The 13,736-nt window shown below is 44.6% G+C and overlaps 1 protein-coding gene across 1 annotated transcript in view; it reads left to right on the top strand.

Moving 5' to 3' along the window:
- LOC132817323 (contactin-associated protein-like 5) overlaps positions 1 to 13,736 on the top strand; it is a 910,472-nt gene that overhangs the window by 152,960 nt on the left and 743,776 nt on the right. The window lies entirely within an intron of this gene.

Below are 13,736 nucleotides of genomic sequence, written 5' to 3' on the forward strand. Positions count from 1 at the left end.
GAGAACGACAGTAGCCTCATTTAAATATTACAATTATTCTGCATGCCTTAGTCCAATATGCAGAGGCACAGGGTGTCCTTTATCAAATGGTTTGATACCACACTGTGCATTTAGTTTTGAGATGGACTGGTTGAGGTGAAAGCAAATTCATAAAATGTCTGTAGGATTAAATTTCAAAGTAATATTTATTATACATTAATACTGAATCCTATATTACATGGTAATCATTCAAGCATGGAGTCCGAGAGATGTATTGCACGGAAACAGACCCTTTGGTGCAACTCATCCATGCCGACCAGATGTCCTAACCTAATCTAGTACCGTTTGCCAGCACTTTGCTCATATCCCTCTAAATCCTTCCTATTCATGTACCCATCCAAATGCCTTTTAATTGCTGCAATTGTACCAGCCTCCACCACTTCCTCTGGCAGCTCATTCCATACACACACTAGCCTCTGTGTGAAGAAGTTGTCCCTCAGGTCCCTTTTAAATCTTTCCCCTTTCACCTTAAATCTGTGACCTCTAGTTCTGGACTCCCCCACCCCAGGGAAAAAAAGCCTTATCTTTTTATCCTATCCATGTCCCTCATGATTTTATAGACCTGTATACGGTCACCTGTCAGCCTCTGATGCACCAGGGAAAACATAAATATACTCGGCTCAGACTTATATTAGGTAAGGGCTCATTTACCTTCTATATGTGTTTGTGTCAATGTTCTGGGGGAGTTGGGATGAATGGGGGTCAGTCAGCTCAGAGGCTAGATGCCTGGTTTGCAGTGCAGTGTAACGCCAACAGTATGGATTCAATTTTTGTCTCAGCTGAGGTCCCATCTTCACCCCTGACCTGAAGCTTGGTGGTATTCAAGTTAACCTTGCCTCTAATTGACTCTCTCAAAAGAGAGAGCAGCCCTTTGGGGCTCCAGTGACTTTACCTGCAATCCAATACAGAGTTCCAGCATGATTTAACTTTACCCATCCTCTGTACTCAGCTCTAAGACATCGCCATCAGGTTAATCCCATGTCCTTTTATAAGGCCCTCCTTCCCCCAATCTTCATTCACCTTGTCAACAACATCAATTAACACTTGCATACATTCTTAAATGAGTTAACTTGATTATTTCATTTTACAAAAATTACAGTACATGAATGAATGTCCTTTATTGTCACATGTGTTCAATCTAAAATACAGCGAAAAGTGTGCACCATCAATTGTACATTAGCACCATTCAAATTAACTTAGAATACATTTTTTAAAAAGGATAATGAAAGACCATCCAATTTTTCCTTCTCTGCTGCTAGTGCAGGCTACTACCAGAATCCCATTCTGGGCTCCACCAGCCCATGCCATGCTGCAGAGAGAGTGTCCCAGACGAAGTTACACCAGCCCACAGCATGCTGCAGAGTGTCCTGTTCTGAGCTACACTAGCCCATGCCGTGCTGCAGGGAGTCCTGTTCTGGGCTGCACCAGCCCATGCCGTGCTGCAGAGTGTCCTGTTCTGGGCTATACTAGCCCACGCCGTGCTGCAGAGTGTCCTGTTCTGAGCTATACCAGACCATGCCATGCTGCAGAGTGTCCTGTTCTGGGCTATACCAGCCCACGCCGTGCTGCAGAGTGTCCTGTTCTGGGCTATACTAGCCCACGCCGTGCTGCAGAGTGTCCTGTTCTGAGCTATACCAGACCATGCCATGCTGCAGAGTGTCCTGTTCTGGGCTATACCAGACCATTCCATGCTGCAGAGTCTCCTGTTCTGAGCTATACCAGCCCACGCCGTGCTGCAGAGTGTCCTGTTCTGGGCTATACCAGACCACGCCGTGCTGCAGAGTGTCCTGTTCTGAGCTATACCAGCCCATGCCATGCTGCTGTGGGGCCCAATGCACTCAGAAGCGAGAGTCCTACTCCAAGCTTCACATGCTGATCCATCGACTCGATAGCCATACTGCCACTGAAAATACTGTCACTGCTCCAGAACCCATTGAAGCCGCCTTTCTACTCAAGACCTCTCTTTATCAGGTAAGTTTGAGAGAAAAAGGAATAGAAGGAAAAAAAGAAGAAAATTACAGACAGGGAGGATATACCCAGGCACAGGAGCCTGAACGTTGCCTACTGTGCCCTCCCCAAGTTTTTGACTCTCTCCTTCAGTATCGATAAGTGGGTAGAAATCACAATGGAAATACAATATAAAGTTGGTGGTTTTTGTTTTTCTTCTTCAGTTCATTCAGAGATTAAATTGATCTGGCTGCAGGAATTTGTGGTGATATAACTGCAGGAGTGTTTGGGAATTACTAAGCGGTTATAAAGCCATGAGTGGCATCAGACACCATTGTTAGTTCCTCTAGGAAAGAACTGTGTCTTGATTCCCTTTATGTGAACCTCATTCCCTTGTAGAATTGACCTGTCATTTTTGTGCCATGGTGAACTGTCCACTGAGCAGTGGCAAGTTGCCAATTAAAGTGGACATCACACATCACTAGGGCAGAGTTGCTGCAATTGGAAAAGGCATTTGTTAGAGTGTTGTGTACAACTTTGATCCCTTTACTTGAGGAGGGATGTAATTGCATTGAAGGCTGTTCAGAGGAGGTTCACGTGATTGATACCAGAGATATATAAGACTCTGGTGCGGCTGCATCTGGAGTATTGTGTGCAGTTTTGGTCGCCATACTATAGGAAGGATGTGGAGGCACTGGAACGGGTGCAGAGAAGGTTTACCAGGTATGGTAGGAAGATCGTATGAGGAAAGGCTGAGGCACTTGGGGCTGTTTTCATTGGAGAAAAGAAGGTTTAGGGGTGACTTGATAGAGGTGTATGAGATGATTAGGGGTTTAGATAGGGTTGACCATGAGAACCTTTTTCCACGTATGGAGTCAGATATTACGAGGGGGCATAGCTTTAAATTAAGGGGTGGTAGGTATAGGACTGATGTTAGGGGTAGATTCTTTACTCAGCGAGTCGTGAGTTCATGGAATGCCCTGCCAGTAACAGTGGTGGACTCTCCCTCTTTATGGACATTTAAGCGGGAATTGGATAGGCATATGGAGGAAAATGGGCTAGTGTAGGTTAGGTGGGCTTGGATCGGCGCAACATCGAGGGCCAAAGGGCCTGTACCGCGCTGTATTTTTCTATGTTCTATGTTCTGTGAAGGTTTTGTCTTATGAAAAGAGACAACAGTTTAGGCCTATACTGTCTGGAATTTAGAAGAATGAGAAGGGATCTAATTGCGGGACATAAGACAGAATCCTGACAGTGCAGAAAGAGGTCATTCAGCCCATCAAGTCTGCTCCAGCCCTCTGGTGAGCATCCCACCCAGACCCATCCTCCCACTCCATCTCTATAACTCCACATGGTTTTTCTTTGACAATGGCTAATCTGCCTAGTCTGCACAACCTTGCAGACTATGAGACATTTGTTTTTTGACTTTACGTGGCCAATCCACCTAACCTGCACAACTCTGGTGCCAAAGATGATTGACAAAGTAGATAGAGAGAGGATGGTTCCTCATGTGAGGCAGTCATAGAATCATTGAATTCTACAGTACAGAAAGAGGCCATTCAATCCATCCTGTCTGCGCTGGCTACCAAAAGAGCTACCCAGCTGGTTCTATGTTCCAACCCTATCTCCAGTAGAATAGATCTGGAAAGAGTGGTCATAGTTTTAGGATAATAGGTAGCAGATTTCAAATTGAGATGGGAAAAATTATTTCCCTCAAAGGGACACGAATCTATGGAATTCACTAGTGCAGAGTGTGGTGGATGCTGCAACATTAAGTAAATTTAAGCTGGAGATAAATAGGTTTTTAATGAGTAATGGGTTGAAGGGTTACAAGGAGTGGACATGAGAGTGGAGTCGAGGCTGAGATGAGATCAGCCGTGATTGAATTGAATGGTAGAACAGGTTTGAGAAGCTGTGGACTCGTCCTGCCTCTCGTTCATATAATCAGAACAACCTTGGTATCCAAACATCAATTATCCAAATTTTGGATTATCGGATCAAGACCTCAAGTTCATGTAAAAGTATTATCCAATATCTGAACAATCAGTTATCTGAACAACAGAACCACAGAAGTACATCCCTGCTTTTCTATTCAAGTCCTCTCAAAATAAATGCCATTATTGCATTTGCCTTCCTCACTACTGACTCTGCAAGTTTGCCTTAAGAGAATCCTGAGCTAGAACTGTCATCTCTTTGCACTTCAGACTTCTGCATTTTCTCCGCGTTCTGAAAATAACCCACACCTCTATTCTTCCGACCAAAGTGCATGACCTCACAATTTCCCACGTTGTATTCCATCTGCCACTTTTTGGCCCACTCTCCTAACCTGTCCAAATCCTTCTGCAGCCTCACCACCTCCTCAATGCTATCTGTCCCTTTACTTATCTTTGTATCACCTGCAAACTTAGCTAGAAGGCCGCCAATTCCTTCATCTAAGTCATTAACGTATAAAGTGAAAAGTTGCAGTCCCAACACCAGCTGCTGTCCTGAGAAGGACCCTTTTATCTCCACTCTCTGCTTTCTGCCAAACAGCCAGGCTTCTTTCCACGCTAGCACCTTGTCTCTGACACCATGGGCCCTTATCTTACTAAGTAGCCTCCTGTGCGGTACTATGTCAAAGGCCTTCTTGAAGTCCAGGTAGGTGACATTCATTGGCTCTCCTTGGTCTAACCTGCTCGTTACTTCCTCAAAGAATTCTAGCAGATTTGTCAAACATAACCTCCCCTTAATGAAACTGTGCTGACTATGCCCTATTTTACCATTCACTTCCAAGTACTCAGAAATCTCATCCTTCACAATAGATTCCAGGATGTTAGTGAGTTTTGAGAAGATTTGTAGTTCAGTTTGAGGTTCTGGGTGTAGGTTTGCTCGCTGAGCTGCAAGGTTCATTTTCAGACGTTTCGCCACCATACTGAAAATGAACCTTCCAGCTCCCCATATCACCCTCTGTGTAAAAGGTTGCCCCATTGGTCCCTTTTATATCTTTCCCCTCTCACCCTAAACTGAGGCTCTGGACTCCCCAATCCCAGGGAAAAGACTTGCCCCTTATGATTTTATAAACCTCTACAAAGTCACCCCTCAGTTTCCAATGTTCCAGTGAAAACAGCCCCAGCTTTTTTAGCCTCTCCCTATAGCTCAAATCCTCTAACCCTGGCAACATCCTTGTAAATGTTTCTGAACCGTTTCAAGTTTCACAACATCTTTCCGATAGGAAGGAGACCAGAATTGCACGCAATATTCCAACAGTGTCCTAACCAATGTCCTGTACAGCCGCAACATGACTTCCCAACTCCTGTATTCAATACTTTGACCAATAAAGGAAAGCATACCAAATGCCTTCTTCACTATCCTATCTACCTGCGACTCCATTTTCAAGGAGCTATGAATCTGCACTCCAAGGTCTCTTTGTTCAGCAACACTCCCTAGGACCTTACCATTAAGTGTATAAGTCCTGCTAATATTTGCTTTCCCAAAATGCAGCACCTTACATTCATCTGAATTAACCTCCATCTGCCACTTCTCAGCCCATTGGCCCATCTGGTCCAGACCCTGTTGTAATTTGAGGTAACCCTCTTCTCTGTCCATGAAACCTCTAATTTTGGTGTCATCTGCAAACTTACTAACTGTATCTCTTATGCTCGCATCCAAATCATTTATGTAAATGACAAAAAGTAGAGGACTGCGCACCAATCCTTATGGCACTCCGGGCTAATAGGAAGTAAATAGAGGGATACAGACTATCTAGAAGCAAAAGGTATTTATTTTAGAATGGTATCATGTGTCAGCACAGGCTTGGTGGGCCGAAGGGCGTATTCCTGACCTCTACTGTTCTTTCTACCTCTGTTCTGTTTGGGCTGTTGTGAGTCCTTGCATTAGTGGTGCTGGAAAAGCACAGCAGTTCAGGCAGCATCCGAGGAGCAGTAAAATCGATGTTTCGGGCAAAAACCCTTCATCAGGAATATTGTATTCCTGATGAAGGGCTTTTGCCCGAAACGTTGATTTTACTGCTCCTCGGATGCTGCCTGAACTGCTGTGCTTTTCCAGCACCACTAATCCAGAATCTGGTTTCCAGCATCTGCAGTCATTGTTTTTCCCCTGTTGTGAGTTCTTGATTATCAAAGGGTTATGGAGAGGAGGCGGGAGAATGAGGATGAATGACTCATTAGCCACGATTGAATGACTTGAAGAGCTGAATGGCTTAATTTCTGTTCCTGTGTGTTATGGTCTTATGGTCTATTCATATATTATTGTGTTGCCTCTTAAACGTTGCTTTTGAATTCACCTGCACCATCTCGTCTGGCAGCATATTCCAGGCACGTTGACACACTGACTCTATAAAAAATTGTCTCTGACTTATCAGGTAAAAGTTACAGCCTACAACAACTGCTTTTTTTCAAGTTTTAATTGGGTGTTTGTTTCTGTGGAGGACAGTGTTATACTTGTGGAGATCAAGCAGTTCGCAGTATCTTGTTCCCAGCCCCAAACTGTTCAGTTACAAACAAAAGGTTGTTGGCAGACGAAAAGGTCATTGTCATTGACAACTGGCCCCCGGTTCATTGACCAATCAACTTGGTGCCATTCAGTCTCATCCATACACAACCCGTGGGGCTCCTGTTTGTTTGTAACCATTTCAATTGCTGCTTGTTCAAAAAGATATTTATCATGCTTGCAATAAGTGTCAGGCTACTTGCTTTTCAAAATGTGTTGGCAAAGACAACTGCAGATGCTGGAATCCAAAATAGACAGGCAGGGAGAAGGAGCATGCGGTGTCCACCAACACCCTCGGGATTTTCAGGGAAATGTGGGCACCGCCGGGAGTGGAGTGTATTATTTTCCCCAACAACTCTATTTTGATTTGATCCCTGCCCTCCCCCTCACTATTTGATTGCCTAGCATTACCCTCTGAGAAGGACACTGTTTGCCACTGTTTCCTTTCTTCCTGGTGGTGAAAATTGAATAAAGATTGGTACACTTGTTATCTTTCATTGTGTCTCACACCTGCACACACACAACATGGGTGCTGGGGAAAATATAAAAAAAAAGAAAAAAAAAGAAGAAAAAAAAACAAAAGGAAAGAAAAGGCAGGCAGGAGGCTGGAAGAACACAGCAAGCCGGGCAGCATCAGGAGGTGCAGAAGTCACGTTTCAGGTGTTACCCTTCTTCAGGACTAGGGTTGGGTGTGGGGGAAGCTGCAAATAAAGGGGATGGCTGGGGCAGTGTGGTGAAGCGGGATTAGGTGAAAACCTAATGTGTAGCTATCCTTCTAAAACATTCTTTTCAAAAGCAGTTCTTTTTCATTTCAGTATACAGTTTTGAAAAAATAGACAAAACCGAAAAAAAAAAGCTGTTTTTACTGGGCTTAATTCTTGGCAAATACCTTGTTAACAGGCCAAATCACCTCAATACTATTCAACGTTCAATCGTACCATATGTACCAAACAGACAGACAGTGGCAAAGTGCGGCATGGAATCCAGAGCGGGTACCTGGCAACTTCAGCTTGCCACTTATTCTGAAGGGTCTCCATGGTGCTTTATGACCAAACAGTATCTTAGGACAGAATCCACAGTCACAAGTCGTACATACCCCCTTGTCCACGGACACTGGCCCCCAGTGTTGCCAACATTTTACAACCAACATGGTCCTTCTTCCTTACCATACGTATAGGAGCAGAATTAGACCATTCAGCCCATTAAGTCTGCTTCGCCAGTTGATCATGACTGATATGTTTCTCAACCTCCATTCTCCTGCCTTCACCCACCCCAAGGATGTTGCCAGGGTTAGAGGATTTAAGTTATAGAGAGAGGTTGAATAGGCTGGGGCTGTTTTCCCTGGAGCGTAGGAGGCTTAGGGTGACCTCATGGAGGTTTATAAATTGTGAGTGGCATGGATAGGGTAAATAGACAAGTCCCTGGGGTGGGGGACTCCAGAACTAGAGGGCATAGGGTGGTAGGTGTGTGGAATGAACTGCCAGAGGTAGTGATGGAGGCTGGTACAATTGCAACATTTAAAAGGCATCTGGATGGGTATATGAATAGGAAGGGTTTGGAGGGATATGAGCCGGGTGCTGGCAGGTGGGACTAGATGGTACTGGGCTAATGGTTGGATACTTGGTAGTGTGGATGAGCAGAGGCATCTTGGTGTCCATGTACACAGATCTCTGAAAGTTGCCACTCAGGTAAATAGTGCTGTGAAGAAGGCATATGGCGTACTGGCTTTTATTGGTAGAGGAATTGAGTTCCGGAGTCCTGAGGTCATGTTGCAGTTGTATAAGACTCTGGTGCGGCTGCATCTGGAGTATTGTGTGCAGTTTTGGTTGCCATACTATAGGAAGGATGTGGAGGCACTGGAAGGGTGCAGAGAAGGTTTCCCAGGATGTTGCCTGGTATGGTAGGAAGATCGTATGAGGAAAGGCTGAGGCACTTGGGGCTGTTTTCACTGGAGAAAAGAAGGTTTAGGGGTGACTTGATAGAGGTGTACAAGATGATTAGGGGTTTAGATAGGGTTGACCATGAGAACCTTTTTCCATGTATGGAGTCAGCTATTACGAGGGGGCATAGCTTTAAATTAAGGGGTGGTAGGTATAGGACAGATGTTAGGGGTAGATTCTTTACTCAGCGAGTCGTGAGTTCATGGAATGCCCTGCCAGTAGCAGTGGTGGACTTTCCCTCTTTATAATAGGGTAAAAAATGAGATCACAGTTGAAAATGTGTTGCTGGTTAAAGCACAGCAGGTCAGGCAGCATCCAAGGAATAGGAAATTCGACGTTTCGGGCATAAGCCCTTCATCAGGAATGAGGAGAGAGTGCCAGGCAGGCTAAGATAAAAGGTAGGGAGGAGGGACTTGGGGGAGGGGTGATGGAGATGTGATAGGTGGAAGGAGGTCAAGGTGAGGGTGATAGGCCGGAGTGGGGTGGGGGCGGAGAGGGATAGGTGGAAGGAGGTCAAGGTGAGGGTGATAGGCTGGAGTGGGGTGGGGGCGGAGAGGGATAGGTGGAAGGAGGTCAGGTGAGGGTGATAGGGATAGGTGGAAGGAGGTCAAGGTGAGAGTGATAGGGATAGGTGGAATTTAAACGGGCATTGGATAGGCATATGGAGGATAGTGGGCTAGTGTAGATTAGGTGGGCTTGGATCGGCACAACATCGAGGGCCAAAGGGCCTGTACTGCACTGTATTTTTTCTATGTTCTGTATTCTAGATTGGGTTGGGATATCTAGTCGGCATGGACAAGTTGAACTGGAGGGTCTGTTTCCATACTGTACATCTCTATAACTCTATGGCCTTGGGATTAGCCCCTCACTACTTTCCAACATGACCAATTGGTTCAATAAATGTACAGTGTGCTTGCCCCACAGGCAGCTGCTACATGCTGGAGGCCCTAGAATGATGACTGGATGCGCTGTATAGCAAGGGCCTGAAGGCACAGCCTCAGAGTGACGGGACAACCCTTTAGAATTGAAATGAGGAGGAATTTCTTCAGCCAAAGAGTGGTGAGTCTGTGGAACTCATTGCCACAGAGAGCTGTGAGGCCAAGCCATTGAGTGTATTTAAGAGTGAAACAGGTACGTTCTTGATTAGTAAAGGACTCAAGGGTTATGGGGTGGGTGGTCATCAGGAAGTGTTTTTGCCAAAAAATGTCAATTTTCCTGCTCCTTGGATGCTGCCTGACCTGCTGTGCTTTTCCAGCACCACTTTAATCTTGATTCTGATCCCAAAGCTAGTCAAACTGGGAAGATGGTCCCAGTGCTGTCAGTTATGGGCACAGTCTGCACACAGTCATGGTCAATAGATGTAGAAACAGAAAAACACAACAATCAGACAGAATCAGAGGAGCAGGAAAGGCAACATTTCGGGCCAATACCCTTCTTCCTGCTCCTCCAATGCTGTCTGACCTGCTGTGCTTTCCCAAGCTCCACATCAATTAACTCTGGCTTACAGCATCTGCAGTCCTTACTGTCTCACAGTCACTGGTCAGTTGTCTGCTTGGTCTAAGCACAGACAAGGGAGATGTTTGAATACAACCTGGAGACTGAGTGATGATCAGGGGCCTGGTCAGTCATGTCTAGGGATTGCTCGCTGCATTGTGTCAGAGGTTAGGGATAACTACAGAGAGGAGTATCTGTCTTCTGATCCATCAGGAGGTTACACGGGGACAAGTTGATATTTTCCCAACAAATTGTCAGGAAATTCAGGCCTGTGTTTCAGTAAATTAGAATCTTCCCAGACATTTCAGGTGTAAAAAGAGAAGTGGCCAAGTCCAAAGCCTTGAAGCTGCAAATGTGTTGCTGGTCAAAGCACAGCAGGCCAGGCAGCATCTCAGGAATAGAGAATTCGACGTTTCGAGCATAAGCCCTTCATCAGGAATTCCTGATGAAGGGCTTATGCTCGAAACGTCGAATTCTCTATTCCTGAGATGCTGCCTGGCCTGCTGTGCTTTGACCAGCAACACATTTGCAGCTGTGATCTCCAGCATCTGCAGACCTCATTTTTTACTCCAAAGCCTTGAAACCAAAGCAACCAAAGCTCACACTCCCGGGAGAGTGAGCTGTAATAATCATTATTGTTGGAAGGAAGGCTATTGATCTGCAAGAACATACATGACTGCTATAAACTGTCACCAGAAGGACAAATGGATTTGCGGAAAAGCTGGTCTCAAATGGAACTTCAATAGGAAGAAGAAAATAAACTGCGCATGGAAGGCCAAAAAAGAGATATCTCATACATCCAGGCAAGATAATGGTTCAATTATTTAGTCTGGATGATGTCAAGAGTAGTTACTCACCGACAGACTAGGCAGCAGAATTTGATGAGAATACAACCTTCTTTGCTGGCTTATGTAATACAACATTTCTAAATAATATTACAGCATTGCTCATTGTGTCTTCCCTAATATGCACGTCAGTAAACATTAGTGTCAGTGACAATAATGAATTAATAATGCCTTCTTCACCATTCATTGTGTTCTGAATAATATAAATTAAGTGCCCCTTCCTTTTTAACTCCATACAGTCTATTACTTTAGCAACAGAAGAACCTCATGCAGCGTGCAAATCAAATAATGTAAATTGTCTCTCATGTCAGCACAGATGAGTGACCTCAGTGATTGCAAATAAGCCTCAAGTTCATTTGATTCTGAACAGATCTTTGTTTTCCATAGGATGCCAGCCTGGTTACAGTCTTGTGATGTATCTCTGCTTCTATTACTCCAGAGCTCCAGGTTCAAGTCTTACTGATTTTTGATTTGATTTGTTATTGCTACATGTAGCAAGGTACAGTGAAAAGTTTTGTTTTGTGTACAGCACAGGCAGATCAAACCATACAAAGTGCATTAGGGTGATAGAACAGAGCGAGGAATACAATGTTCGGACTGTAGCGTGGGTGCACCAAAAGCGAAATCAACACTTAAATTTGAAGTTAGAGAAGTCCATTCAGCAGTCCAATAACAGTGGGAAAGAAGCTGTTCTTGAATCTGTTGGTCCCTGTGTTTAAGCTTGAGTATCTGTCTGTGACTGCGTGGAGTTTGCACGTTCTCCCTGTGTCTGCATGGGTTTCCTCCAGGTGCTCCGGTTTCCTCCCACAGTCCAAAGATGTGCAGGTTAGGTGAATTAGTCATGCTTAATTGCCTATAGTGTTAGGTGTATTAATTAGGGGGAATGGGTCTGTGTGGGTTACTGTTCGGAGGGTCAGTGGGGGCTGATTGGGCCAAAAAGGCCTGTTTCCACACTGTAGGGAATCTCACCATCTCACCATTTTCTGCCCAATGGAAGAGGTTGGAAGTGATTATAACTGGGATTGGAGGGGTCTTTGGCTATGTTGGCTGCCTTTCCAAGGAAACGGGAAGTATAGATGGAGTCAATGAATGGAAGGTTGGTTTGGTTCAAGTGCTCATCCAAGTACTTCTTCAGGTTGAGGTTTTCTGCCTCTATTGCTTTCCCAGGCAGCACACTCCAAAAAGAAATTCCTCAAATCCCCTCTCAACCCCATGCCTTTCTCCTTAAAGCTTACAGCTCAAACACGCCCTCAAACAACCCTTCAGAACATCGATTGTTCACCGGATTTCCTCTCCTTGATCTTTGGGAAATGAACAATTACAAGTTGAAGGTGTGTGCTGAATAGAGCATCAGCATTGTCACCCAAACTCAGAGAACAAAGGCAAAGAAAAGAGAAGGAATGGCCTCAAGAGGATTGTCTGTGAAGAGCATTTGAAATCCTAAGGTCATGGAAGTTTGGGTGCAAGTGTCAAACCTAAAAAAGATACAAAGCAAAGTCTTGTTGGTTTTAGATATCAGAAATGAAAAGGAACAAAACGTCTGTAAATACGCAATTGGTTTGGCAGCATCCCTGGAAAGAGCAAAGAGGGCCTAGTCCTGGTTTCTCCAGTGCGGGTCAGTTGGACTGGCGTAGGTGGTAGTGTGTTTCTTTAGTGGTACAGACTTGATAGGCTGATGGGCCTATTTTGGATAGTATGATTCTGTGAAAATGAGTTCATGAGGGATTTGATGTGATTTAATTTGACTTAATTTAACAGTGAGAAGCGTTGTCTAGTGTTGCCACCCTCTAGCGCCATTTAAAAATGCACAAAATAAGCGGAAACACAGAATATAAAGCCAGAAAACTATAACAATAAACTTCATCGTATAGTCTGAGGTTAAGTGGCCTTATTTCAATCAGGTTAAATGCTCTTTGGAGAGCAACTCTCACTTCTGGCTCAGTCATGGGGGTGCAGAGGAGATCTTCCAGAATGTTGCCTGGGCGAGAGAGTTGTTATAACTGTGTTTGAGTCCCTTGAAGTAGAGGAGATGATGAGATGTTTAATATTATGTGGGGCATAGATTGGGTAGATTGGCAGAAACTCTTCCCCTTGAGATCAATAACCAGAGGCATAGACAGGGTAAACTGGCAGAAACATTTCTCCTTGAGATCAATGACCAGGGCATAGACAAGGTAGATTGGCAGAAACATTTCCCTTTGAGATGAATGACCAGGAGCATAGACAAGGTAGATTGGCAGAAACATTTCCCTTTGAGATGAATGACAGGAGCATAGACAAGGTAGACTGGAAGAAATGTTTCTCCTTGAGATCAATGACCAGGGGCTTGGATTAAAGGGCAAGAGGTTAAAAGGAAATCTGAGGAGAAAAATTCACCCAGAGAGTGGTGGAATCTGAATTGCAGGGTGATAGAGACAAAAAACCATCATAATATTTCAGAAGTACTTAAATATACACTTGCAATGCCAAGGTGAAGCAGGCTATGGGCCTAGTGCTGGAAATAGGATTAGATGGCTGTTGTCTCTGACTGGTATAGACTTGATAAGCAGAAAGACCTTTTTCTGTGTGGTAGATTGCCCTTGAACCCATGGAGTCTTACCTTGGCCAGTCTTCCACATGAAACACATTTGCAGAAACCATACTGAGCTCATGTAGACCGCATCAGCTGCGCCACCTACATCCAGACATTTAATCACCACCTCAGAAAAACACAATCAAACATGTCAGACACAACCTCCCCCTGACAGAGCATTGAGTACAGGAGTTGAGGCATCTTCTTACGGCTGTATTAGACATTGGTAAGGCTAGATTTAGAGTGCTGCAGACAATTCTGGTCACCCTCCAACAGGAAGGACAAAAGTAAACTGAAAAGGATGCAAAAAGGGTTTGCAAGGATGTTACCGAGACTGGAAGTTTTGAGATATAAGGAGAGTGGTTAGGCTGGAACTTTTTTTACCTGGAGCATATGAGATTGAGGGGTGAC

Source organism: Hemiscyllium ocellatum, chromosome 7, assembly GCF_020745735.1.
Source record: "Hemiscyllium ocellatum isolate sHemOce1 chromosome 7, sHemOce1.pat.X.cur, whole genome shotgun sequence".
Classification (NCBI taxonomy): domain Eukaryota; kingdom Metazoa; phylum Chordata; class Chondrichthyes; order Orectolobiformes; family Hemiscylliidae; genus Hemiscyllium; species Hemiscyllium ocellatum.